The 26452-nt window shown below is 46.0% G+C and overlaps 1 long non-coding RNA gene across 1 annotated transcript in view; it reads left to right on the top strand.

The window, feature by feature from the left end:
* LOC142566384 (uncharacterized) overlaps positions 1–26452 on the top strand; it is a 158433-nt gene that overhangs the window by 26102 nt on the left and 105879 nt on the right. The window contains exon 2 of the long non-coding RNA XR_012825047.1: positions 2429–2555. This is a non-coding gene — a long non-coding RNA (uncharacterized LOC142566384). The remainder of the gene's footprint in view (positions 1–2428; positions 2556–26452) is intronic.

Below are 26452 nucleotides of genomic sequence, written 5' to 3'. Positions count from 1 at the left end.
CAGAAGCAGCACGCCAAACCAGGGACGGTGTTGAAGGGGTGGTCTACGAGATACCCCTTGATTGCGGCAAGTCATACGGTGGAGAAAGGGAACGTTGTAGTAACGACAGAGGGAGCATGCTAACAGTATCTGTAAGTGTGACAAGGCGCAGCTTCCTGCGCACTGTAAAGCCTGTCGTACGTTACGCTTTGAGCGAGTATTTATTTTTGGCAAAAGTAGGGACCAAAGTGCAAGGAAGTTGTTGGAAGCGTTTTATATTAAAAAGTAAGGGTCTCATTGTGTCAGCGATACATCTATCGTATTATATTTCGCCGAAGTGTGCTTTATCCAAAGTATGCTATCATGACCATGTTGTTCTGTCACACCTTGGCTCCCTGCGCATGACCGGAAGTTGTCTTTTCTTCTCTACGTTTTTTCAGGCTGTCATTACACAGTTAGTAGTTTGGCGCTTCACTATCTTCATTTGTTCTGTGTTTTTTCAAGAAAGTATTTCGCGCCACGACGTATACCTAGGAAATCTAAGCACCAATTTTCCAAAGAAGTCATTTTTAACGTTTAAGAATCGCACTCTCATTGCAAAATACAATAATGAAATGACACGCTACAATATTGAGGCCCACAGAACCACAAGACTAAATGCCAAACGTTTTAGCCAGGGCGCTGTGACTTTATCCCCTAAGGAAATGGCCTATTCGAATGGCACGACACATGTGTGTGGACGCTTTTAAGCATAAATCCCTTAAGCTGCAGTTGTCGGCGACGTTCGTCTCACCTTGAGACAAAAGCCAGACCCGTTATACGGGCACTTTAACGAGAACAGCCGAGCAAGTTACACGAACAAAACTTGATCCTCTGGGCACAAAAGTTAAGAAAATGCGGTCATTGGACCCCAATCCTTTGTACAGGAATGTATCAAATTACGCTAGTTACCACCTAAACAAGTTACAAACATTATTGCTTCCGAGTTCTTTCTAATGTTTGTTCACTATATGACTGAAGCTGTAACTTCTAGAACGCTGAAATTTTGGTTGTCATTTGCAATACCGACGTTCAAAAGGCACATACAGGGCACCGTACACTTGGTTGTCATCTTTTCGCGCGGAGACTGCGTTGCCTGTTCAACACCCCGTGCCGCGGGTCTTTCACCGGCTCGAGCAATGTCGCCACCCTGCGTGACCACGCCGGCGTCCGGCGCGGATGGCCGACGCTCGCTGTGAGCTCCGAAAGAGCTTCGCGTGCTGTGGCGCACCCCACCATTCTATAAGAGTGCCGCCCCTTTTAAGATTGCCGCTAGTATCATCTCCAACCAAATTTAATGCTTACACCTTCTCTCGATTACCAAGAGAGCCATAATTTTTTCAGTGTGGTTCTGCCCTCGTTGCGATGCGCAATGTTGCTTGTGACAAGGTAGGAAAAACATCGCGTTCTTCTCGGCCAGAGAAATCTGATAGTTTGCACTCCGTGCGTGTAACAGCGTTCCTTCCTTTTGTCTGCCTTTTTTTACGCGCATTGCTACACATTCATAATGAAAAACCAACAAGCTCAAGAGGAAACCTCACTTACATATCCTCTTCAGTCACGGCGTACACGTTTGTGGACGCGACTTATTTTTTGCCATTACTGTGGCGTGGTTGCAAGGAATAGACAACGAACATTAAGCATTGAGTAAATTGAACATATTGTTTTCCTAAAGTACACCCACTTCACTTCTTAAGAAATGTATCGCCTTACACGACTGCTTTCGTGAAGGCACTACCGCGTTTGACGGCACGTTTCAAGTCGGGCGTTTCGGTAGTAATTTCAAGATATGTCTTTCCCTTGTTGCAACGCTTGTGCCAAATAATTAAGATGTGCATGTAATTCGAGCGGGTGATTTAATATGTAATAATGAAGAGATGTAGCATTATTGACTGTACAATAAATGAATATATAATTACCATGTAATTATGGTAGCTCCATATAAAACGCACAACCATTCTCGGCCCGCCTTGACTTCCTTTCTATGGAGCCTCCAGCACCTTGGCATAAAATTAAGTAAATTTTACACATTTACAATAGTCAAACATAATTTATGACTGAAGGGGATATTTTTGTTTTTTTCCGTTGTCTCGTGTGCTTTTCTGCATAGACTGGCGGCAAATCTGGAAGTAAGGCCTGCACCCATGTGACTTTTTTCATGGCTTCCTTGGACTTTTTTTATGTACGTACTAGCTCGCCCGAGTTAGCGGTTCTAGTGCATTATATATATCTGGCAAATTTTCTACCTGCACCACGTGAAAAAAATATTGGCTTATTCGCCGAGCACTGTAACTTTCGGAAATTTCACAAATTTGTGTTTCGAAGAAAGGATAATGCTATGAACTTGGTCGTGACAGCATTTCAATGTGTTCGCAACATGCAAATCCTGAGCCAAGAAGTGTTCATGCAGTACCAATCCTCCCGGACGAGCTGCGTCGCTGGGGCTCCAACGGGACGCGGCCGTTGGGCATGCTGCTTGCATCTAAGGCTTTCATCGAACTCCTCGCAAACCCATTCGCTGGTGCATGGACGGCGCGGTGAGTATCACTTTCGGTGGAGCGGTCCGTAGGCTCAGGACATTTTACCTTTATTTATGCGAAAGCATCAAATGGGCCGTTGACCAAAACGCCGACATCTGTAGCAAAGAAGCTGCATTGACTGCGGCGCCATGTCCGGTGCGCACCTCGACGGAGCGGGCGAAAGGCTACGCCTGCCGTTCCACGCCTTGCGTGAGGGCATCACCGCCACGTCACCCTCGATTTTGGAAGCCTGTGTTATTCGCGCGTTCCTTGTCCGCGCGAGCTTGGCCCTGCGTTATAACTTCGCCTCGGCAATAGCTATAAATAAATTACTGCATGAGGGCCAATCACAAAGTATTTAGCTAAAATAAGGTACATACAGATCACTACAAATATACGGGCAATTCTACGTAGCTTACACTATTTCTACACATAGTCTCCACACCGGTTCAGACATTTGTCCTATTGCAGAACCAAACTTGAGATGGCACTTTCTTCAGTCGGCGACTCAAGGGGGCTCCCCGAACGCTCCCTGTCATCCAAGTCTTCACGGCAATTTGCCAACTCACAACACCACGACTTCACACTTCTCAAAGCGAGACACCTTTCCACACACGTGGGCTGCATTTCCCTGTGGATTTCGATGGGCGTTCGTTCATTACTCAGTTTTAGACAGTTTTAGAATAGGGGCCCCAAATGTTTGGAGCCCCAAAGAAGTAACGCCAAAGTCACTACGTGTGGGGGAGGCGCAAACTGCGTTTGGGTTTTGCGTCCGGCCGGCTATTTCACTCTTCTTATTACAAAATGGTATATTTTATTTAATTGTTTATGATAGCTTTTGACGCCGTAGCGACGTTGCAAACGCAAGACGCGATCAGCAAAGGTAAAGCCTTATTATAAACCTCTTCACTCCGGCGTGCCCCAGCGCTAACACCAGTACAGCTCGTTGGGGCCCCAATTCTAAAACTCTTTAATCACACTTCGTTCCTCATCTTATGTGGACGTGTGAACAACAACCGTGATCTTCAACATCTGACAGCAGTGCCATGCTGCAGAGCTACCAGCAGATGAGGCCGGGCCGGTCCGCTGCTGGGAATGGAAATGATGACTTGGCATTTACAACCATATATTGGCAAAAAAAATATAGGGGGTGAATTTCTGATTCGTCCTATGGAAAAAGAAACAATATATTCGAAAGGGAAACCGTTGACGGTAGTGAGTTTCGAACACCGACCCCACATCCGGAAGACGAGTATCTTACCCACTGCATATAAATGCAAAATCAAGAAAGGGGCTCACAGATTGAATACCACACTGTGGTATACAGGTTATAAACAGGGATGAAGTGCCTCAGAAAGGCTGTACAACGTCTCGATAGGAGGGCCCATGTTCGTTACAGGCGGCCTCGTCATCCTCGGCATGTTAATTTTCAAGGATTAGTGTAGTGACGTCACGTGCGGTTACTGTCGGTGGCGGCTGGTTGTAAAGGGAGAGACTTCAGAGAGAATGAGCACTGTCGCCTGACATCTGTGAGCATGGTTCCGAAGACGAGGGGGCAAGAGCGGGGGAGTGGAAAGGCGGAGAGAAAAAGAAAAGCAAGCGAAAGAGACAGAAAAAAGGGGAGACACCAAGAGGCAAAAAAGAAAAAGAGGGGCATGGGAGGGTGTTGGGGAAGCGAGAGGTTAGGGAGCATTCAGGGGTGTCGTGGGCCGCTTGCTTTGTGGCTTTAGAAGAGCCGGTCAGCCGGTCAGTGTGCGAGTAACAAAAAAGACCCAAAATGAAATCAGTTGAAAGAGTGATTTTAGTAGCGTAGCAGCAGATGCGTCGAGTAATCTTGAAGGAGTTAAGATGGTTACAAGGAGTCTGGAGTGCAATGCATAGGGTAACTGGAAAGCAGCGGCACGGTCTTTCAAGGGACGTTAGCCCCAGAAGCTCAACGTAGCTGTCGTTATGGAGGTGAACAGCATCCTCAGTAAATACTACCCAATTCTCACGAGGAACCACAAACTTAATAAGATTTTTCCAAACCCGCCGAGAGTAGCCTACAGACGCAACACTAATTTTAAAGATATTCTTGTGCATGCCAAACTAAGAGCAAAGACGAAGTTGGGAATCGGTCCCCGTGGCCGCGCCAGGTGTTCTGCATGAAAACATATTCTATCTACTACCACAGTAAAAATTACAGCGTCAAATTATTCGCAAAAGGTAACTTCGGGTTTCACCTGCACATCAAGCAACGTAGTCTACTGTCTAGAATGTGCCGCTTGTAGCAAACAATACATAGGCGAGACAATACAAAAAATTCATAGAAGGTTCAACGGTCACCCCGCCGATACAAAACACAACTTACGTAAAGCAGTAGCCAGCCACTTCAATGAACATGGTCGTATATTGGACAAAGCAAAGCTTAATATACTACAAACAAATTTCCGTTCACTTCGCGAAAGAAATATCCGGAATCATACCTCATACACAAGCTTAATAGCCTACACCCGACGGGAAATAATTTGGCACATGGCAACTTAGAATCTTCAAAAGCGGTAACATAAATCGCAAATTCTCATATCATCAGCCAAGGCACAAAACACATTGTGCCACCAGTTAGCCTTAATTCCTAACCCCACCTATTACTCCATTTCGAAAACCTTTTTCCTGCATACCAACTGAGTTTATTATACTCTTTTACGGTTTTATGTTTATATCAACTGTACGACCTCCTTTTCCCATGTACACCTTCCCTAGCCCGCTTCTGTGTACATCATTCTCGTATTTGTTATTCCGGTTTCGCTTCCCTCTTTTTTGTCTGTTTTAATTATACATTCTTTTAATCACCCTTCACACATTCCAAAGTCCGAGACGCCAGCATACTTTTTCGGCGCCTCAGCCACAGAGGTTATCGCCATACCGCCGCGACTACACCTGCGTTGAGCTACTGGCGTACCTTGCCCGTGCCGCTGCCTTCCAGTTGCCCCATGCATTGCACCCCAGACTCCTTGTCTTAACTCCTTCAAAATTACTCGACGCATTTGCTTCTACGCTACTAAAGTCACTCTTTCAACTGATGTCTTTTTGTTTCTTTTTTGCTACTCGCTCACTTACCGCCTGACCGGCTCTTGTAAAGCCACAAAAGCATGCCGCCAACGACACCCCTGAATGCTCCCTAATCTTTCGCTTCCCCAACACCCTCCCCATGCCCATCTTTTTCTTTCCTTGTTTTTTTCTTTTTCCCTCTTGCTGTTACCTCCCTTTTTTCTCTCCTTTCCTTTTCTCCCCGCCTTGCCACTCTCCCACTCTTGTCCCCTCGTCTTTGGAACCACGCTCACAGATTTCAGGCGACAGCGCTTATTCTCTTTGAAGTATCTCCCTTTACAACCAGCCGCCACCTACAACAACCGCACATGAAGTCACTGCACTAACCATTTAAAGCTAACATGCCGAGGATGACGAGGCTGCCTTTGCCGAAAATAGGTCCTCCTATCGAAACGTTGGCCAGCCTTTCTGATTCACTTTACCACTGTTTATAACTTTTACCCACTGGGTAGAGTTTCGTACAATACACTAGAGTGAACGCTGTCGCTGCAGTCGTTGTCCCACCAGGGGAATGAAGGGAAGTATATGAATTTGTCTGATCTTCGTGCCTGTGGATTCAGACTTTCTTGGGGCTTTGTATAGCTACGCTATATAAATGTTATTGTGGTAAATTTCAGACCAATATATACTCTTAGAAGAGCAGAAGACGTCGCGAACATGCGCAATCGCTACTCAATGCAAACATTAAGCGTGTGGCGGTGGCCAAATCGGAACTCCCCGAGCGTCTCAAGGCACAAGGCAAAATTATCAGGGCGTTTCACATCGCTTGTCGATACATGCGTCCGTGGCGTAATGGTTTCAATATCGGGCTTCTGTGCTAGAGGTGCTGCGTTCGAATCCTGCCGTCGGGTAATTTTAACTATGTTTATTTATTTATTACGCAGTACATTCTTGACAACGATGAATTTACTAAGTCACAAAGCAGTTTGCAGCCACAAGGACGCAGTTTAGGCAAATTCATGTACCTCCCATATTTACCATGCTGGTACAACCGCTCTCGTTGCAGCTCCCGTAGACACGAGCGCCAGAGTTCCCTCTCGTGATCATTATCAAAAACTCTATAACCCACTGGACTAAACCAGCGCCTTCTATATATTACGTCAGTGCACTCTGATTTATGTCCTGTTACTTGCCAAGCCCAGCGCAACGAAAGCCGTGACATCAAAATCACCGCGACTTTCTCGGTAGCTTCTCCATAAGATGCTATGGTAGTCAGGCAAAGCAGCACGACATCACGGATTGAACTGCATCGGTCTTCGGCTATCGAGGAGGCGTTGGCCAAGCATCCAAACACGCTAGTTTGCCAGCGAGGAGTCCATAACTCGAAAGACCGTGCCACGACCTTCAGTTCATTATTGCTTTAGCATTCGCAACATATAAGCGGGTAGGCGTCCGCGGATTTTTGCGAGCACAGTTAGGAAACGATAGCTGTCCAGTCCGCCCGTCTACTATTTCGCTTACGCCGACGGTCGTCCTTGAGGCCAAGTGATTTGTCTCACAGGCCTCGTGCCTTGCTATGTTGTGACTAGGGCTCCGTTTAATTACTGTATGTGCTCTCTACTTGTGAAGAGTTGAGCAAAGCTCTACAACCTTGCCATAAATGAGCTCATGAAGTTCACGAAGGAAAACCACCCGTCATCTTTGCAGGGCACGAGCTCGTCGCACCATGAACGATCGTGTTCCACCTGGGCTGCCAGCATGATTTTATTCGCTTTATCTGTGACACTGGAAGGCAACTTTATTACAAGATTAATGCATGTGATAAGAGCTGTGATAGTTCGAGTTGCTCTCAAGGAATCGTTTCATGCCGTTGGGAAAACTTAAGAACAAATAAAAAGTTTCGGCCGAAGCCATCTCACAAGGGCTTTAGTCGGTTATGCGCTTAACATTGAAGCAATGTTGTGACAAAACAGAGTGCCACCCCAGAAATCTCTCGTGTATAAGGCGTCTACTGCAACGGACCTCACACTCTCTCTCGACCCGCTGTGTCAACAGCGCCGCTAAGTGCCCCAGATGTACTCGGCGCGACCTCCGGCACTGCACCGGTGGCGCGCTGTGCGTGTCCACCGTTTACTGCCACCGGCACCCTCTCCCGTGTTTCCCTATGAATGAGTTCTCCCGATTAGCGGCGCACCCTAGAAGTCCGGGTGTGGCCTTCAAGATTCAAGGCGGTGCGCTGGGTGGGAACTCTGAGGTTTGTTTTTTCTGCCCGCATACCCAGTGGCAGATATACAGTAACCTAAGTTGGCGTGAAAGAGGTTCATTGAGAGATGCACATACGCTGGTGACGTAGGTCGCTAAAGCTCTGTGCAGCTGCCCTTGAGAAGCCCGTTTGACATGGATTCGTTCACACCCAGCACGTGAGATATATTAAAGTTCTTTTTTTAATCTGCTCGCATTCTTTGGGTACTTTACAGACTTTTCGACCGCTGTCTTCGTATCTACGTTTTTATCTAACAGCTCTACCGCCTACATGGGTTACTGGGTTGTCCGTGGTCGAATGGGTGACGAATCGGGCTGCCGTTTTTGATACCTGATTCGAAGCCAACCCTCAGACGAAATTTGTTCACTGAGTATGTGGCAATTTGTAAACATGCGCCTCTCTCGATTGAAGCTCTTTCCCACTGACATGGGTCACTGAATGCGGGACTGGATAGGTAATGCTGTTGGAAGAAAGTCTTTGAGGCTGACTTGGAGCCCTTGGTATGTGCCACCCGGTCTGTGCTGATTTGGAGTAAACCTCTTTGATGCGGGTCACTGGGCCAGTTGTGCGTGCCATTCGTCAATGAACATCTTTGAAGCCAACTTGAATAACTAGGTATGTACCACTGGGAATGTGCCACTCTACAACGAAGAAAAAGATCTCTTAAATTTACGATGCTGAGTGGCATCGAATATATGTCAGAAAGGTTCCTCTAGGACACCAACCCGACACATTAGCAGGCTGTGCCTTAATTTCAGTGGGTAGGTGCCGCTTTTCAATGAACGCCTTTCATGCGAACGCTCTGGGAGCTGCGCTATGACCGCACTGACTATGTGCCGCTTTGCAATGAACGTCTCGCTAACTTGCGTGACTTAGTATTTGGCAATAAGTGTGCGGCAAGCGAGAGAACCATTCTCAGCGTGCGCAGGCACCGGCGCAGCGCGCTTCTTCTCGGCAGCGCCAATAGATATAGCCAGAAAGAAGCGCGAGAGACGAGCTCCGAAGGTTGCACTACCATGACGGTACTTTTTATACCTGCCTTAATCGCAGCTTCTCCGCAGGACATCGTGCTTTTGAACAGCTTGAGAGCGCCCAGAGGCTCGCAGTGCCAGCAGCTGGTGGAACGCTGGCGTGCAACTCCCAAAAGGGGAACTGTATAGAGCCTTTTCATGCTCACATCGTTCCCAGAATACTTCCGGTTAAGCCCTCCGGAATACCACAAGTTACAATAGCGTATAAACTTATAGGACCCCCAGCTGGCGCTAGTTCTGCTGCATAGTTTTTATTTATTTATTAATTTTTATTTGTTTACCCTCAGGGCCTTTGGGGGTGGGTGCATGGTTGAACAAGAACAGAATCTAAATTTGCGTATGAAACAAAGAAATAACAGCACACACATACAGGAAAACAAAGCACACACATACAAAAATCACATAGCACATGGCTTTAAAAAACACATTCAAAGTACAAAGATAAGCAAACGCATTCAAGCTACACATGCAGAAAATTTTTCAACGGTTCTTTGAAAAGCCACAGGATCTTCTATGTAGGCAATAGATTGGGGCAGGTGGTTCCAATCTGTTTTAGTTTTCGGCAAGAAAGTGTGCAGAAATAGATTTGTACGGCAGAATGGGGCATCAGCTTTATGTCTATGGTCGACAAGTGTTGATATGTAAGCTGGTTCGGAAACGAGTTCACTTTTTACAAATGGGTTAGTGAAATAAATTTTGTGAAGTTAGGATAGACAGGAGAGCTTCTTTCGAACATGTAAGTTAGATCGACTTCGTTGCGATTTCATTGAGGAAACACTCACAGTACAGGTAGAGTTCGAATGAAAAGCGCTGCACGAGTTTGAACCGCTTCGATATCGTCAATTAAGGTACAGACAGCAGGATCCTATATCGTGGAGGCATATTCGAGCTTAGGTCGAACTAGGGTTAGCTACAAAGGGAGCTTAAGATGTCTTGGCGCTCCGGAAAAGTTTCCGCGCAGGGAAACCAAAGTGCGATTAGCATTGTTGGTGACATGTTTTACATGAACATGACACGAAAAATTAGGTAAAGATCAAGGTATTTATATGATGTGCCATTTTCAAGGGATATCGAATTAATGCTTTAGCATAAAGATAAAAGCTTCTTAGTACGACGAGAAATTGTCATGGTTTTGCATTTAGTAGCATTTAAAGTCATAATCTAACTCTTGCACCAATTAGAGATAGCGTCAAGATCAGACTGCTAGAGAAGGTTATCATGAGTGTTAGTTATTTGACGATATAGAACACTGTCATCGGTGTAAAGCTTTGTAGACGAGGAAATACATTCGGGAAGTTCATTTATATGTATTGAGAAAGATAAAGGGGCGAAACAGAACCTTCTGGAACACCGGATTTTACAGGGGATATATACACAGTTATTAGCTGTTAAAACTTGGCAGTTAGAAAGGAAGCATTCAATCCATTGCATGGCGGAAGGGCCAATATTTATAATACGTAATTTTAAAAGAAGCAAGCTATGACGGACTTTATCTAAAGCTTTTGCAAAGTCGAAGAATATGCAGTCTATTATCAATCCATGGTCGAGGGAGGAAGCTATGCTGGTAGCAAGAGAGAGTAGTTGCGTTTCGCATGAGTAGTGTTTCTGAGAACGGTGCTGAGCGGAACTAAAAAATGAGTTTGATTCAAGGAAGCCTATGAGGTTGGAATATATTACGTACTCTAATAGCTAACACGGGATACTTGTTAACGCGATTGGTCTATAGTAAAAAGGAGAATGAGTGTTACCAGTTTTGAAAAGCGGAACTACCTTACCCACCTTCCCGTCCTACGACAGTGTGCTGTTCTCTAAGGACTGCGTAAAAATATATGCTAAAATTACTGATGAGCACGCTTCAGTGTTTTCCAAAAATTCCGAGTAAATCTCATTCATAACACAGCATGAGAAAATCTACAACCTTGGATAAGTTGCATCAGTCCAACTTAGTGTATCACGATACGATCCAGCAGAAAGAAGTTGCGACTGCGTAATTCGGGTACTAGTGGTATCTGAAAATGACTTTGCAAATACGTCATTCGGCACATCACAGCATTGGTTAATGGGAATGACTTGACCACTGTTGTCTGCAAGTAAGATGACGTTTTTCTGGGAAGCCTTGTTAACGGACTAGAAATTGAACGGTTGTTTGAAAGGAGGGAGGGAAGAGTGTCTTTTAGGAATGATTGTTTTGCTTGTTTAAGGGCAGTACGATACTTAGCAAGGGGGTCACGGTTTACTAGCCAGTTTTGCGGGCTGTTGCTTAGCTTGGCTTTACGAAATAGCCTTTCTTTTTGTTGTTAAGCTGCCTCCGTAATGTTGTTGTGAGCCCAGGGCAACGTTTCTTGCTCGAGATACTGTACGATGGCACATACTGGTTGATTAGTGTCGTAACTTTGTATTTAAATAGAATACAATTTTCCTCGACTGTACGGTTGAAGAAATCAGGCCTGCATGTATCGCCAAAGAACTGTAGCTCTTTGATTATTAGCACTATAATCGGCTTTGCCATAGTCTCTAACCATTTTAGGTGCGCAAGTTGGACGTGATACGCGATTAACTGACATCGTAAAGTACATAAAGCAATGGTCAATCAAACCAGGAAAGTATGTCATTGAGTGTGCGAGATCGGGTGTGGTTTTTAAGACTAAACCGAGTAGATTAGCATAGTGGGGACCAATTCCGGTAGTTAGCGATATGAGTTGCGAAAAACCTAATCAAGACTAAACCTAATCAAAACCTAATCCCCTGATGAACCCTTCACTACTGGAGTAGGGTGCTATCAGTCAATTTGTCGCAAATTGAAGTCGCCTAGGAGGAACAGTAGATAACGTGGAAAACGCAGCACTAGGTCATTTAAAACGCCATTCAACTGGTCAAAATTTTTTTAAAAGCGCGTTTGGCGGCCGATGGTGCAGCGGAGGCGTAGAGGTAGAACATCCGCTTCGCGTGCAAGAGGACCGACGTTCGAATCCCGGTGCCGCGCAATTTTCCACCGGATTAAACAAAGAAACTCCGCGTGATGAAAAAAATTGCATAAACAGGCCTGCAGTGCGGCTTGATCCCGGTGACCAGAACCGGTAACGCACTCCCACACCAGAGCAGGATTGGCCAGCCTGGTGCAGTACTTGGCCATAACTTCCCTTATGAATACAACAATCAAACCCCGGTTCTCAGTAGCCAGCAGTTGCGAAGCAACTGACCACGGCGGCGGTAACACCTGTGACGCTGCAGAGGGTGCTAAGAATCCCTGGATCCGCTCATGCCGCCATTTGAACCTGAACCTGGGAACGTTTAACATTAGAACGTTATCTAGTGAGGCGAGTCAAGCAGTGCTATTGGAGCAATTAGAGGGCAGTAAATGGGATATAATAGGGCTCAGTGAAGTTAGGAGGACAAAAGAAGCAAATACAGTCCTAAAAAGGGGGCACGTCCTGTGCTACTGGGGTTTAGCGGAGAGACGAGAACAAGGAGTCGGATCCCTAATTAATAAGAATATAGCTAGTGACATGCAGGAATTCTATAGCATTAACGAGAGGGTGGCAGGTTTTATTGCGAAAATTAATAAGAGGTATAAATTGAAGATCGTACAGGTCTAGGCCCCTACATATAGTCATGATGACCAGGAAGTCAAAAGCTTCTATGAAGACGTGGAATTGGCGATGGGTAAAGTCAAAACAAAATACACTATACTTATGGGTGACTTCAATGCCAAGGTAGGCAAGAAGCAGGCTGGAGACAGGTCAATGGGGTAATATGGCATAGGCACTAGGAATAGCAGGGGAGAGTTACTAATAGACTTTGTAGCACAGAATAATATGCGGATAATGAATACCTTCTTCCGCAAGCGGGATAGCAAAAGTGGACGTGGATGAGCCCGAATGGCGGGACTAAAAATGAAGTAGACTTTATACTCTGCGCTAACCCTGACATCATAGAAGATGTGGACGTGCTCGGCAAGGTGCGCTGCTGTGACCATGTGATGGTAAGATCTCGAATTAGCCTAGACCTGAGGAGGGAACGGAAGAAACTGGTACGTAAGAAGCCGATCAACGAGTTAGCAGTAAGAGGGAAGAAATAGGAATCCCGGATAAAGCTACAGAACAGGTATTCGGCTTTAACTCAGGAAGAGGACCTTACTGTTGAAGCAATGAACGACAATAGTAGGGGCATCATTAAGGAGTGTGCAATAGAACTCGGTGGTAACTCCGTTAGACAGGATACCAGTAAGCTATCGAAGGAGACGAAAGATCTGATCAAGAAACGCCAATGTATGAAAGCCTGTAACCCTACAGCTAGAATAGAACTGGTAGAACTTTCCAAGTTAATCAACAAGCGTACGACAGCTGACCTAAGGAAGTCTACGTTAAGAGACAAATCTGGAAATATCATTACTAATATGGATGAGACAGTTCAATTGGCTGAGGAGTTCTATAGAGATTTATACAGTACCAGTGGCATCTAAGACAATAATGGAAGACAGAATAATCTAAAGGAATTTGAAATCCCACAAGTAACGCCCGAAGAAGTAAAGAAAGCCTTGGAAGCTATGCAAAGGGGGAAGACAGGTGGGGAGGATCAGGTAACTGCAGATTTGTTGAAGGATGGTAGGGAGATTGCTCTAGAAAAACTGGCGACCCTGTATACGCAATGCCTCATGACTTTGAGTTTACCGGAATCTTGGAGGAACGCTAACATAATCCTAATCCATATGAAAGGCGACGACATGGACTTGAAAAATTATAGACCCATAAGCTTACTGTCCGTTGCCTACAAAATATTTAATAAGGTAATCGCAAATACAATCAGGAACACCTTAGATTTCTGCCAAGGGAAGGTCCAGGCAGGATTCCGTAAAGGTACTCAACAATAGACTATATACACACTATCAATCAAGTGATAGAGAAATGTGCGGAATATAACCAACCCTTATATATAGCTTTCATTGATTACAAAAAAGCTTTTGATTCTGTCGAAACCTCAGCAGTCATGGAGGCATTGCGGAATCAGGGTGTAGACGAGCCATATGTAAAAATACTGAAAGATATCTATAGCGGCTCCACAGCCACCATAGTCCTCCATAAAGAAAGCAACAAAATCCTAATAAAGAAAGGCGTCAGGTGAGGAGATGCGATCTCTCCAATGCTATTCGCAGCGTGTTCACAGGAGGTATTGAGACACCTGGATTGGTAAGAATTGGGGATAAGAGGTAATGGAGAATACCTTAGTAACTTGCGATTCGCTGATGATATTGCCTTGCTTAGTAACTCAGGGGACCAATTGCAATGCAAGCTCACCGACCTGCAGAAGCAAAGCAGAAGAGTTGGTGTAAAAATTAATCTTCGGAAAACGAATGTTTAACAGTCTCGGAAGAGAACAGCAGTTTACGATAGGTAGTGAGGCACTGGAAGTGGTAAGGGAATATATCTACTTAGCACAGGTAGTGACTGCGGATCCGGATCATGAGAGAGAAATAATCAGAACAAGAATGGGCTGGGGTGCGTTTGGCAGGCATTCTCAGATCATGAACTGCAGGTTGCCATTATCCCTCAAGAGAAAAATGTATAACAGCTGTGTCTCACCAGTACTCACGTACGGGGCAGAAACCTGGAGGCTTACGAAAAGGGTTCTACTTAAGTTGAGAACGACGCAACGAGCTATGGAACGAAGGATGATAGGTGTAACGTTAAGGGATAAGAAAAGAGCAGATCGGGTGAGGGAACAAACTCGAGTTAATCACATCTTAGTTGAAATCAAGAAAAAGAGGTGGGGGGCATGGGCAGGACATGTAATGAGGATGGAAGATAACCAATGGTCATTAAGGGTTACGTACTGAATTCCAAGGGACGGGAAGCGTAGAAGGGGGCGGCAGAAAGTTAGGTGGGCGGATGAGATTAAGAAGTTTGCAGGGACGACATTGCCACAATTAGTACATGACCGGAGTAGTTGGAAAAGTATGGGAGAGGTCTTTCTTAAACCTGCAGTGGGCGTAACCAGGTTGATGATGATGACGATGGTGGCCGATAAAAAAGCCAAAAGTGCATATTCTGATTATTTGAAGAGACACTGCAGAAAAAATTTCTAAAGGGGAGGTAAGTACAATTGCACTCGACACAAGTTCAGCATTTACAACTATAAGAACCCCGCCCTCGCATTTGTCTTTGCCATCATGGAGGTAAACGCAGTAGTTCTTTTCAGAGTCCAAAAGTTCTGTTCTGTCTTCGTGATCATAGGTCCAGGTTCCAGTGAAGAGAGCGGCGTCAACAGAACATCAGATAAGGACGGCAGATAAAGCTTCACGCTTGTTAGGAACACTTATTGTATTTGAGAATAAGACAGAATGGTCTAATCGGTCTCAGTTCCAAGCACTTGCTTTGTTAGGACAAACGGGTGTTTGATGTTAATTGAGAACTGAAGTTCACACGTGCCATAACGGGGCTTTTGCTTGGCGGCAGTTCGCAGACGCTATCAGTAGCCGCGAGTAGACATAGCATTTACTATTCATAAAAAAGTTTGTGATGAGTCTTGTAAAATTGGTTTCCAGCAGCATTTGCGAAGTCATACAACTTTTTACATGAAGACCTCGTCGCTTTACAAGAGCCTTCGTTAACAGACACTTTGGAATCTTTAAACTTGCTTTTCGAGGCGAGAATGCTATCCCTGAGCTTGGATGACAGGAATTTCACCATAGTTGATCGGCATCTCCAATAGACAAATTTTCCCAACCTATGCGCTCGTCACTCGGATCGAGATTTAGAGGCATTGCAAATCACTTTTCCGGACTCCGCCTAGGTTTCAGGGGGATCACAGGGAAGGCCATAGAAGATTAAATTCTATCCTTTAGATCGGTCCTCCAGATGATCGTCGGTTAGTGCTGCAATCTGAGGAGTAAAGCTCTCGCCTGCCTGCTCTTTAGAAGCGTATAATGAATTCTCTACAACAGAAAGTCTGCTATGCATGTCTGCCATCTGCTGCTCCAGAGACTTTTGAGCTGGCCGTAGTTCGTTTAGGGATGCCATAATTTCACCATGCTTGGTGTCTATATTTTTATGCGTGGGATTTCATCAGTGAGACCAGTTCCTCGTATTGTCTGTCGGAATCTTCTTTAGGAGGATCGGGGTTGGATTCAACATCGCCACTCATGAGTTAGAACTTTGTAACATGAAAACATTTGCAAATCAAGGAGACCAACACTTGTGGGCATGAAAGCAGCAGCAGACAAAGGTTATTTATAAATTTTCGAGTAAAGCCAAGGTGCTAAGCCTACCTGCACGAGAAAGCAAAAAACGCGTCTGGTTGGCGTGCGTCATTGCTGTGCCTCCATGCCCATTGAAGGGGCTCCCGGGTCACTGTTGCCTTAAGTACGTTGCACTGAATACGTCTGTCGATGCGGATGGCAGGTCAACGCTGGGCCAGATTTGGATTGTAGAAAACGGCGTTGATGGTTCGCCGAGGAATTAAATCCATGACGACTGCAGGGAGGCGTCACTGCCGGCGGGCGGCCGTCAAAAGGATCCAGACGCAGCACAAGATAAGTGCAGTACTGCGAGTACTGTTGCGATCTTTACGAGAAAGTAAAAAGGCGTCTCACGCCATGAACGCACTGCTACCACATCGCGGAGAGTCTATACAGTAACAGCAACTCTGGTGATAATGATGATGACTTTTACTAACATCTGCTTCGAAACACGGCGGTGACATATATTCACCTAGCCTGCATAAGCCAATAATTATTATACACGTGTACAGCAGTCTAGCATTCTGCCTGTCTCTCTAATCTTCTCTCGCTTCAATTAAACTTTCATTTCTATATTTTACGATTACCTACGCCTGTAACAACTCCGGTTCTTTAAATATGTTTCAACGCTTAATGCGTAGCATTCACTTTCTCATTCAAGGCAATTTACGGTAGGTATGTCCTTGATTTGCCTTGTTGTGTAATTCTGTATAATATATTCATATATCCTTCGCCGTGTGAGAATCAACGTTATGCGAAGCATATTGCAGTACACTGGCTCTTCAGCTTTATTTGCGGTTCCGAAAAGCGTTAGCAGGCAGACCAACACGTTTTTGCAAATATAGTTGTGTGTGTGACGCGGGCGCCCGGGTGTAACGACAGTAGCAAGACGATGACGACGCAGAAGACGATCCCATAACAGCAACAGGGTGATTCCTACGGCGCCCGTGCGACGCGAAGTCATACGACACGCTCATTTTTGAGTTCTGCATCGGTACTGAACGGCTGCAAGCGACAGATACACGGATCTTTCTTACATACCAACGACTATGTTACGTGGTCTACATCAAAACAACCAAGACATTTAATATTTCGACGCAGAAATGTTCAACCATAAAACTGGGCCGTTCGTGAAGGCGGTACCACACCGTACGGCTTCTGCGTATGCGTTAGCTGCTACGAGGATAGTACTGGGAAATGTGGGCCTGTGCTCGAGAAGGCGGAAGGGGTTGCCGACGTCGCGAGGAAGGAAGGCGAGAAAGCGGCAAGCGAGACACGCGCTTAAACATTTCCAAGAGCTGGCAGCCTTTGGACCAAGACGTGTATGCGTGCGATCGTGGCCTATATTGGATAGAGCACCCCGCCTCAGCGCTCAAGAGCATGGTCAGATTCCTCCGGTGGTCCCACATAAATTTTTATTGTAAAAGGAATTATATGGGCACTCTTGCCGAATGTACGCTGTCGGCGTTGGTGCCGGCGTTGTTGTTGGTGGTCCGTATGCATTCTTTGATGTGCTAGATAGATGCCATATTTCTGAAACACCAAAGCTGCTCGGACCCAGATTTATGGTCTTCACTGAATTATTCTTCATAATTTTTGGGGTTGGAGAGTACAAAGAACAGTCACAAAACATTTCATTACCAGTGGATGCGTTTTATCCCAAGCCATAAAAAATGGGAAAGAATATTTGGGATTACAATTTCTGAAATTGAAGCAATGTCACTGCTACCGGTGCGAGTGCTTCTTACTGATTTCACTGGGCGCTGACTAATGTTGAAGATTTGCCATTGCTGTTATACAGTTCTTACAACGTCCTGGTTCGACGCGTGCAACGCCACTGACGGCGCTCATGACGCCAGCTTTCCGAGACGCCTGGCGTAGCTGCCAGGGCGCTGTTCCTTCTGGCCAATAGAGGTTGCCGTGCTTGCTGCTTCGAGTCAAGTCACGAACGCATATACGAGGACGAACTAGAAAGTCTTTGCCCCTTTCTTTTATTAGCCAAAATAAGGTACGTACAGGCACTTAAAAATATACGTAGTATTCTACGTACCTTACACTATTTTTCCTCATAGTTCTCACACCGTTTCGGACATTTGTCCCATCGCAGCCCTAAATTTGAGAGGCCCCTGTGGTGGAATTCGTCCGGCTGACTGTGGAACCACCATTGGGTTGCTGTCTTCGCGTCATGGTTGCATGTGAATCGCTGTCCCACCCAGAAATTTTTTCGCGGACCTAAAGAATGGCAATCACTAGGGACGAGGTCCGGACCGTATGTTGGGTGGTCCAAACTTTCCCAGTGAAATGACCAGAGCTTGCATGCGGTTCTGATTGCTACGTGTGGCCTCGCATTCTCGTAGAGGATAACCACGTTGTCCACATCGAGAATCCCTCGGCGTTTTCGCCTGATGGCAGGCAGTAGACGTGATAGTGTGGAAAAATAACTATCAGCACTGATGGTTGCACCTTGTGACGTTAAATCCAGTAGGAGCAGTCCTCGGCGATCCCAGAAGACCGTTATTATCAGTTGCCCAACAGATGGCGCTGAACGGAATTTTTTTCACAGGCGAACCCAGATTTTTCCACACCATGGGCCGTATAAAGTAAAACTATTCCAATATGTTTCTATTCTAATTTCCTGACGTCAAATTTGCGTAACCGCTGACGCAAGCATCGGGTGGTCCCCCGTAGGGTTGTCTAAGTAGACCAATCAAACGCTCTCCTCGTTCATAGGAGGGTACTTTTGTTTACTTGAAAAACGAATAACATTGCCTACACTGAGCGGCTTGTCTTATCCAATTGACTGACAAGAGGCGAGGAGCACGCTCAAGTGGAGAGAGATACGATGGGGCCGAGCCACTGCACTGAATATCGATAACTGGATGAAGAGGATGGTGCCGGCGTCTGCGATTGGTCCGCTTTCCCTTACTTAGCTTGCGGTGGCTGGTCGACAATCGCGGCGGCATCCAACGGAAGCTTAAGAATGACACTAAAACGGATCCTCACCAAAGAAGAGTTGGCAGAACGCGGTCGTAAACGTTCCGAAAGTGCTCGAAAACGTTACACGGCTACGCAAAATGTTTCATTATACGCAAATAAGCCCATGCTCTCCGACAGGTGCGAGTAGCTAGTGCATCAGCGATCGGCAGCAGCCATCTTTTATTCCTTTCGGAAGGGGCAGCCAGCGGTTATTCAGAAGAAAATTCAGTTTTGTTCGGCATATTATTGCATCTTTGACGCGCACACGTCACTCTGACGCAGTAAGTTTTTGCAGTTTTGTGACGTCTCGTGACAGGCAGGTGAAGTGGGTGCTGCCCCAAAACTTTTGACCAATAGCCGAGAGCTAGTGCCGAAATGGCGTCGAATCAGAAATAACTATTCTTCTTTTGTTCGGTCAAATCATGCATAATCAGTGTGTGCACGTCATATCAGATGGGGAGCTATCGCGGTTTTCGTGACGTCGCGTGACCTATAGTTGAAGTGGGGGTGGCCCAAAAAGTTTTTTGACCAATCGCGGAAGGCTGACCGCAGAATTGGAATAGAAATGTTTAGAATAGTTTTACGTTATAGCGCCCCATGCTCGGCTGATTCGATTCCGGCGTGAAATGCAGTATCCACGTTCCATCGCCAGTAACAATGCGGTCCAGAAAACCTTCACCCTCCTCAGCTTACCGTTGCAGATGATTCAGTGAAGCAGTCATTCGGTTGCGTTTCATCATGTCATCCAGCTGCTTAGGCACCCACCTACATGAAACCTCTCGGTACCCTAAGAACCCGTGAACCATGTCGTAAACACTCCTATACGAAATGCGAAGCTCCCTGGAAATGTCCTTGAGGTGCACACGCCGATCCGCTTTCATCACTGTATACGTGCAGAAAATGTCGTGAGTCAGTGACGCACGCGGCCTTCGCAAGCGCTCCATGCTATGCAAGTCTTCCGGGTCTTTTGCGACCTTGCAACACCACTACCTCGCACTTGAGTGAGTTTTATTCAACCACATATACAGGTACATAAGAGTACAGATAGACGTTAATAGGTGTGATGGGAGAAAAGCATTTCACAACTTGACTGGCCCCATCACCCGGAAAACAAAACAACAAAATTACAGGCAGCGGAGCGCAACAATACAAAAGGAAGACGCATGTGGTCCGTCACAGTAAAGAAGAAAATAAAAGTGAAATACATAAAAAAACAAAGCAATAGATAAACGCATGACACTAATTATCCATCACAAAAAATGTCCCTATAATACATATATATCACATTCAGCACATCGTATGTAATATATGAGTTTTGTACAAGATACATAAAACTTTGAATTGTTAATTTTCTACTTGTTGAGTAAATTCGGAAGGCTGATTTGTAATGTCTGCGCTGTCCATAATTAGTACGAGGACATGGTAAATACAAATTTTCGGTTTGTCGAGTGCGGCGACTGGCAGGATTTTGGTTGCAAATTGGCCAAAGTATGTAAGACGGTACTTCCTCTACGTATTTATGATTGCAAAGTTGGCCAAAGCTGGTATTTGCAATGACTGTATACTTTTAAAATTCTTTAATGTATAAATAATAATGCGGTGGGGGGGGTGTGCTTTACGTGATACACCTTCTATGTACCGTAGGGCATTTTTTGTAGCACAACCAGATTATTTCATGATGCTGTAGAGCCTGTGGACTGAATCAGGTGACATTATATAAATATTAAGGAAAAAGAGCGTTATTTAGTAACAGTCGTTTTGTTTTACAGGTAATATATACTGACACCAACGTAACACACCTAAAGCTCTGTAAAGTTTATGGCTTATCTGTTCACTATGGTAACTTCATGCCATATGTTCTGTGGACATGGCAACGCTGCCGTGGCAATGTCACAGACTTTCCCGCTCCTTGTGCAGGTTGGTGATCGAAAATATGGCTTTCGCAGTGATTTTCTATGCTTAGTCGTGTTGCCGTGTCAACATACTCTCTTATGTTGCATATCTGAGTGTTTTGCCTTTGCTCGTTTGCTAATGGCCCGCTCGGGAGATGTTGAAGGAAATCCCGGACCTATCACTGAAGAAATGTTTAACGAGATGATTAAGACACAGAGGGCGGTCTTGGAAAAAGTAACTAATATTGAAAAAAACCAAGCATCTTTTGAGGCTCGAGTAGAGGGCAGGCTTTCAAAAATAGAGGAAAGATTAGAGATCTTGGGCGAAGCCCCAACCAGGCTTGCTAACCTTGAGAAGTTTGCCAATGAAACTAAAGTTGCCATGACAACGCTTGGTAAAAGAGTTGATCACTTCGACAGTAAATCAAACCCTGACACTAATGCTCTCGTCAAACGAATTGACGACCTCGAAAATCGCTGTCTGCGAAATAATCTCATTATCAGAGGGATAGAGGAAGATGTGAATGAAACTGAAGAGGCATTACGTAAGAAGGTAAATGTTGATGTTTTTCATACAGTCTTAAAGCTGAAAATTGATTCAGTCGAACGGATTTATCACTTAGGAAAGTGACTGGATGGTAAAGTTCGGGCAATCATATTGAGACTCTCAGATTTACGAGATCAAACTATAATCCTGCGAAACTGCTTTATACTCCGGGGTAAGAAAATCGGCATTAACGAAAACTTTTCTAAACGAATTGTCGAGATCGGCAAACGGCTATGGATCAAGGGGACACTTATGTTTGACAAGATGAAAATACATAATGTGGTGTATGGTTGGAATGAGGCTACTAATTTGAGGTACATATGAAAGGCACCTTCCGAAACATGGCTTAAAAAAGGACATACTAAATGCCAAAGTCACGCCTCCAGGATACAAAATCGTCAGAAGAGACCGCGAAACGAGAGGAGGAGGAATCGCCTTGCGTATTAAACAATGTATATTGTTCAGTGTTTTCCCGCATGTCACTGATGTCGAAGCTCTTTGGATTAAAACCGAACTTAATAACCGTACAGTACTCATTAGTGCTATATACAGACCAAAAAACTCTCCAGTGAATGTGCTTATTAAATTGAGAAGCTTTATGGACGCACACCTAAAGCACGAAGACAATATTATTTTATTAGGAGGCTTCAACCTTCGTGAATTAATTGGTCGACACTTTGTGCACAGGGACATGACGTCCCTAATTGTGAACAAATACTTGAGATCACTTTCCGTTATGATTTGATTCCGGTCATCTCAGCTTGTACGCGTGTGGTTCCAACTACTTCCTCAATCCTTAATTTAATAATCTTATCTGGTTGGTTGCTCCCATTTGTTAGCATGTGTGAAATTGTTGAATGTCTCTCTGATCATAAAATGGTTATGATGTCACTAGATGTGTGTGTCAATATCATGCGCGAGAACGAGAAACTTCTTATTCCAAACTTTAAAGCCGCGAATGACCAGGCAATACTGGAACATTTGGAGCAGTGATAATATTCTTTTTTGGAGTAGTGCACATCATCTGGTACTACTGAAGAACTATGGAAATTTTTCCATGATATGACAACGTTTTGCATACAACATTTCATTCCAGAGCCTTCTAAACGTGTGGGAAAAAGAAACCCCTGGGTAACTCGGGAAATAATACACACTAAAAGAAAGCTTAAACGCATGCGAAAGGCTTGCAGCCTCCCTCCTAGTATCGAACAGAAACATGACATTCACCTTTTAGGTAAAAAGCTCCGGCATAACCTGAAGACGTCTAAAGATAACTTTTATAACTCAACACTGAAACGATTTCTAAAAGAAGCCCCAGATAAGTTTTGAAGGTACTTGAACCCAACGGCTAACTCGTATAGCATGTACACAGACAAAAGTAGCCAGGATCAAACGGAGGCATTTACCTCCTTCTTTTCCTCAGTTTTTACCATCGATGACGGTATTTTGCCTACCATCAATGATTATACGGACAGACTTCCTATTCAGAATATCAAGATTACAGAAGAGGGCATTTTCAATCTGTTACTTCGCGGTAATATCAAAAAAGTCCCGGTGCTGGCGAAATCTCCAATGAATTCCTTTATAGATATGCCGAATGGACATCCAAGTTTTAACACTAATTGTCAATCATCCATTTCTAATGGCTCGTTTCCCACTGCCTGGAAGCGCGCAAAAATTGTGCCCATACATAAAGGTGGTCCAAACTCTGGCACTAGCAACTACCGACCGATATCATTCACGAGCACCTGTTCTAAAATCCTATAACACATTGTGTCAAAGCATCCGCTCACCTATTTACATGGACATAAATTAATTTTTCCAGGTCAACATGGCATTCGCAAAGGTTTTTCCACCGTCACTCAGCTTATTGAACTTGTGCATGACCTTTCTAGAACAATTACTGCCCGCGGCCAAACTGATATCATATTGCTACGGAATAGTATTTCCAATGACGAAGAGGCGAGTAGTAAGAAGACGACGACGACGATTGGAGGCTAGCGCGGGCTGTTGCCTCTTGACTAAGTGCGGCGTATTACGTTGTAAATATACTTGTATATAGCTTTTCATCTGCGTCTTCTTACGTAACATATCTGGTGGAGGTGGACGTTCCCTGTACATCGTCACGGAGCTTCGTAGGGGACGGTACGTCGAGCCTCCCTTCATGGCTACCAACAATGACAACTCGACTCAGCCGCCTCCGACACCTGCTGCCACTTCGACAAACTACATCACTCTCCCTGCTCCTCGTGATCCTGGTGTATTCTCAGGCAAAGATGGGGAAGACGTCGAGGACTGGATCAGCCTGTACGAACACGTCAGCCGCAATAACCGGTGGGACCCTACTATCATGCTCGCCAACGTAGTCTTTTACCTCGGTGGCAGACCTCGAGTTTGGTTTCGGACGGAGGAAGATGAGCTCACCAGTTGGGATTCGCTCAAGCAAAATTTCCGACACTTGTTCGGCAACCCCTACGGTCACCAACTTGCCGCACAGAAGGCGCTTTCCGCCCGTGTGCAGACGTCAACAGAGCCCTATGTCACGTACATTCAGGAAGTCTTGGCTCTATGCCGCAAAATTGACGCACACATGACTGAGTCCGACAACGTATCCCACATCCTCAAAGGCATTGCCGATGACGCCTTCAACTTGCTCGTATTCCACAACGTCGCGATGGTGGATGCAGTTATAAAAGAGTGCCGCCGCCTGGAACTCGCCAAAAGCCGACGTATCGACCAGCAGTTTGCCCGTTTAACCAACACCCCAGCGACATCTTCCTGTGCCGATGCTCCTCGTCCCAACAACACTGGCGATATTACCAGGATCGTCCGGCGTGAGATGGAGGCCGCGTATCCGGCTTCCTTAGACTCCAGCCCCACCAACGCACCTGCAGGCACGGTTTCCCTGATCCAGGCAGTTGTCCGCCAGGAGTTCGAAAACATGGGTCTTCGCACCATATGCTCGGCCCATCGCCCTGATACCCACCCGGCTTCTTCGACTCCACCTCGTTTCCGCAACCCATCTGAATGGCGCACTGCTGATGACAATCCTATTTGTTTTCACTGCCATCGAATCGGGCACATTTCTCGGCCCTGTCGCAGTCGCTGGACTTCCCCGACCCGGTCTACTTATACTGCCTACTCTCGCCCCCCCCCCCATGTGGCCCTTCTCGTCCCTATGCTGCCCGCTCCGATAATGCCGCCATAGATTCTCCTCGCCGAACCGTCCCTATTATCGTTCACCTTCGCCCCAACAACGACAATCTGGCTCTCCCCAGCCCCGTCGCTCCTTTTCGCTGACTCCCTTAGGACGCCGCTACCAGCCCGAAAACTAGATGATGCAGCGCCTCGAGGTGACGCTGCATTGCTCCCTACGCCGCCAAATCCTCTACTGGTGTTGTCCACTCATCGGAACCTTCTTGACGTGCAAGTCCACGGTGTTTCTGTATCTGCTCTTATAGACACTGGGGCGGATTTGTCGTTAATGAGCGCGGACCTTTGTAACCGCCTGAAGAAATTAATCACGCCCGCCATGACGCCTGTTGTCCGAGTCGCCGATGGCGGAACAGCCCCCGTAATTGGTATGTGTGCCGCCCGTCTCTCTTCGCCGATCGCTCCACAATCGTGCTATTCACAGTCATCGCCCACTGTTCCCACGACATCATCATCGGCTTAGACTTGCTGTCCGCACATTCTGCTCTCATCGATTGTTCCGCCAGTACTCTCCGCCTTGAACTGCCTGTTCTGGATCCCGCTGAACCACACCCCAGTCGCCTCAGTTCCGTCTACTCCGTTCGCTTGACACTTTCGGCACTCACTTACGTTGACTTAGTGTCATCCCCACCAGTGCCCGACGGTCACTACACCGCGGCTCCTATGCAAGACATCCTACTTACACACGGGATCACAGTGCCTCATACCGTTTTATCAATTACGGCGAATTGCGTCTGCCTGCCAGTGGTCAATTTTGGCTGGACGACACAAGTGCTGCCACGCGGGATGTCTCTGGCCCAGCTTTCCTCATTCGAGGATCACTCAGTAGCATCTATTGCAGTCGACGACAATTCAGCCGATCCTCTTCTACCATCGCAGTCGGCAACTTGTACCATCGCCGACTTACAGAAAATAATTGCGACCGATATGCCGTCCGAGCACGCTCGTGAGCTCTACCGCGTTCTGTTTTCCTACCACGATATTTTTGATTTTAACGATCGTCCTTTGGCCCAAACCACAGCTGATGAACACCGCATCAATACCGGCGATGCCCCGCCTATTCATCGCTGCCCGTATCGAGTTTCACCGGCTGAGCGTCAAGTTATTGACGCAGAAGTTCGCAAAATGCTTGCCCAGAAAAATATAGAACCGTCATGTAGTCAATGGGCGTCACCTGTTGTACTGGTAAAAAAGAAGGATGGCTCATGGCGCTTTTGCGTGGATTGTCGGCACCTCAACAGGGTTACCAACAAGGACGTGTATCCCCTACCTCGGATTGATGACGCCCTTGAACGGTGCTCGCTACTTTTCTATTGACCGTCGCTCCGGCTACTGGCAGATTGCAGTGGACGATCTCGACCGCGACAAGACTGCTTTTGTAATACCCGACAGTCTTTATCAATTAAAAGAGATGCCGTTCGGTCTATGTAACGCTCCTGCCACTTTTGAACGCATGATGGACTCCCTTCTTCACGGTTTCAAACGGTCCACGTGCCTGTGCTACTTAGACGACGTTATATTATTCTCCCCAACGTTCGCTACGCACCTCGAGCGCCCTCGGCAGTCCTGGACATTTTTCGTCGAGCCGGTCTGCAACTGAACGCATCGAAGTGCCAATTCGGCCGTCGCAAGACTACCGTCCTTGGGCATCTCGGCCAATAGAGGCGCCCACCGCCGCTTCTATTGGCCTGGTCTCGCTCGCTCCGTCCGGCGCTATGTTGCTGCCTGT

The sequence above is a fragment of the Dermacentor variabilis genome, unplaced genomic scaffold (genome assembly GCF_050947875.1).
Source record: "Dermacentor variabilis isolate Ectoservices unplaced genomic scaffold, ASM5094787v1 scaffold_12, whole genome shotgun sequence".
Classification (NCBI taxonomy): Eukaryota; Metazoa; Arthropoda; class Arachnida; order Ixodida; family Ixodidae; genus Dermacentor; species Dermacentor variabilis.
The sequence above is the reverse complement of the archived record's forward strand: the minus strand, read 5'-3'. Positions and strand labels throughout refer to the sequence as shown.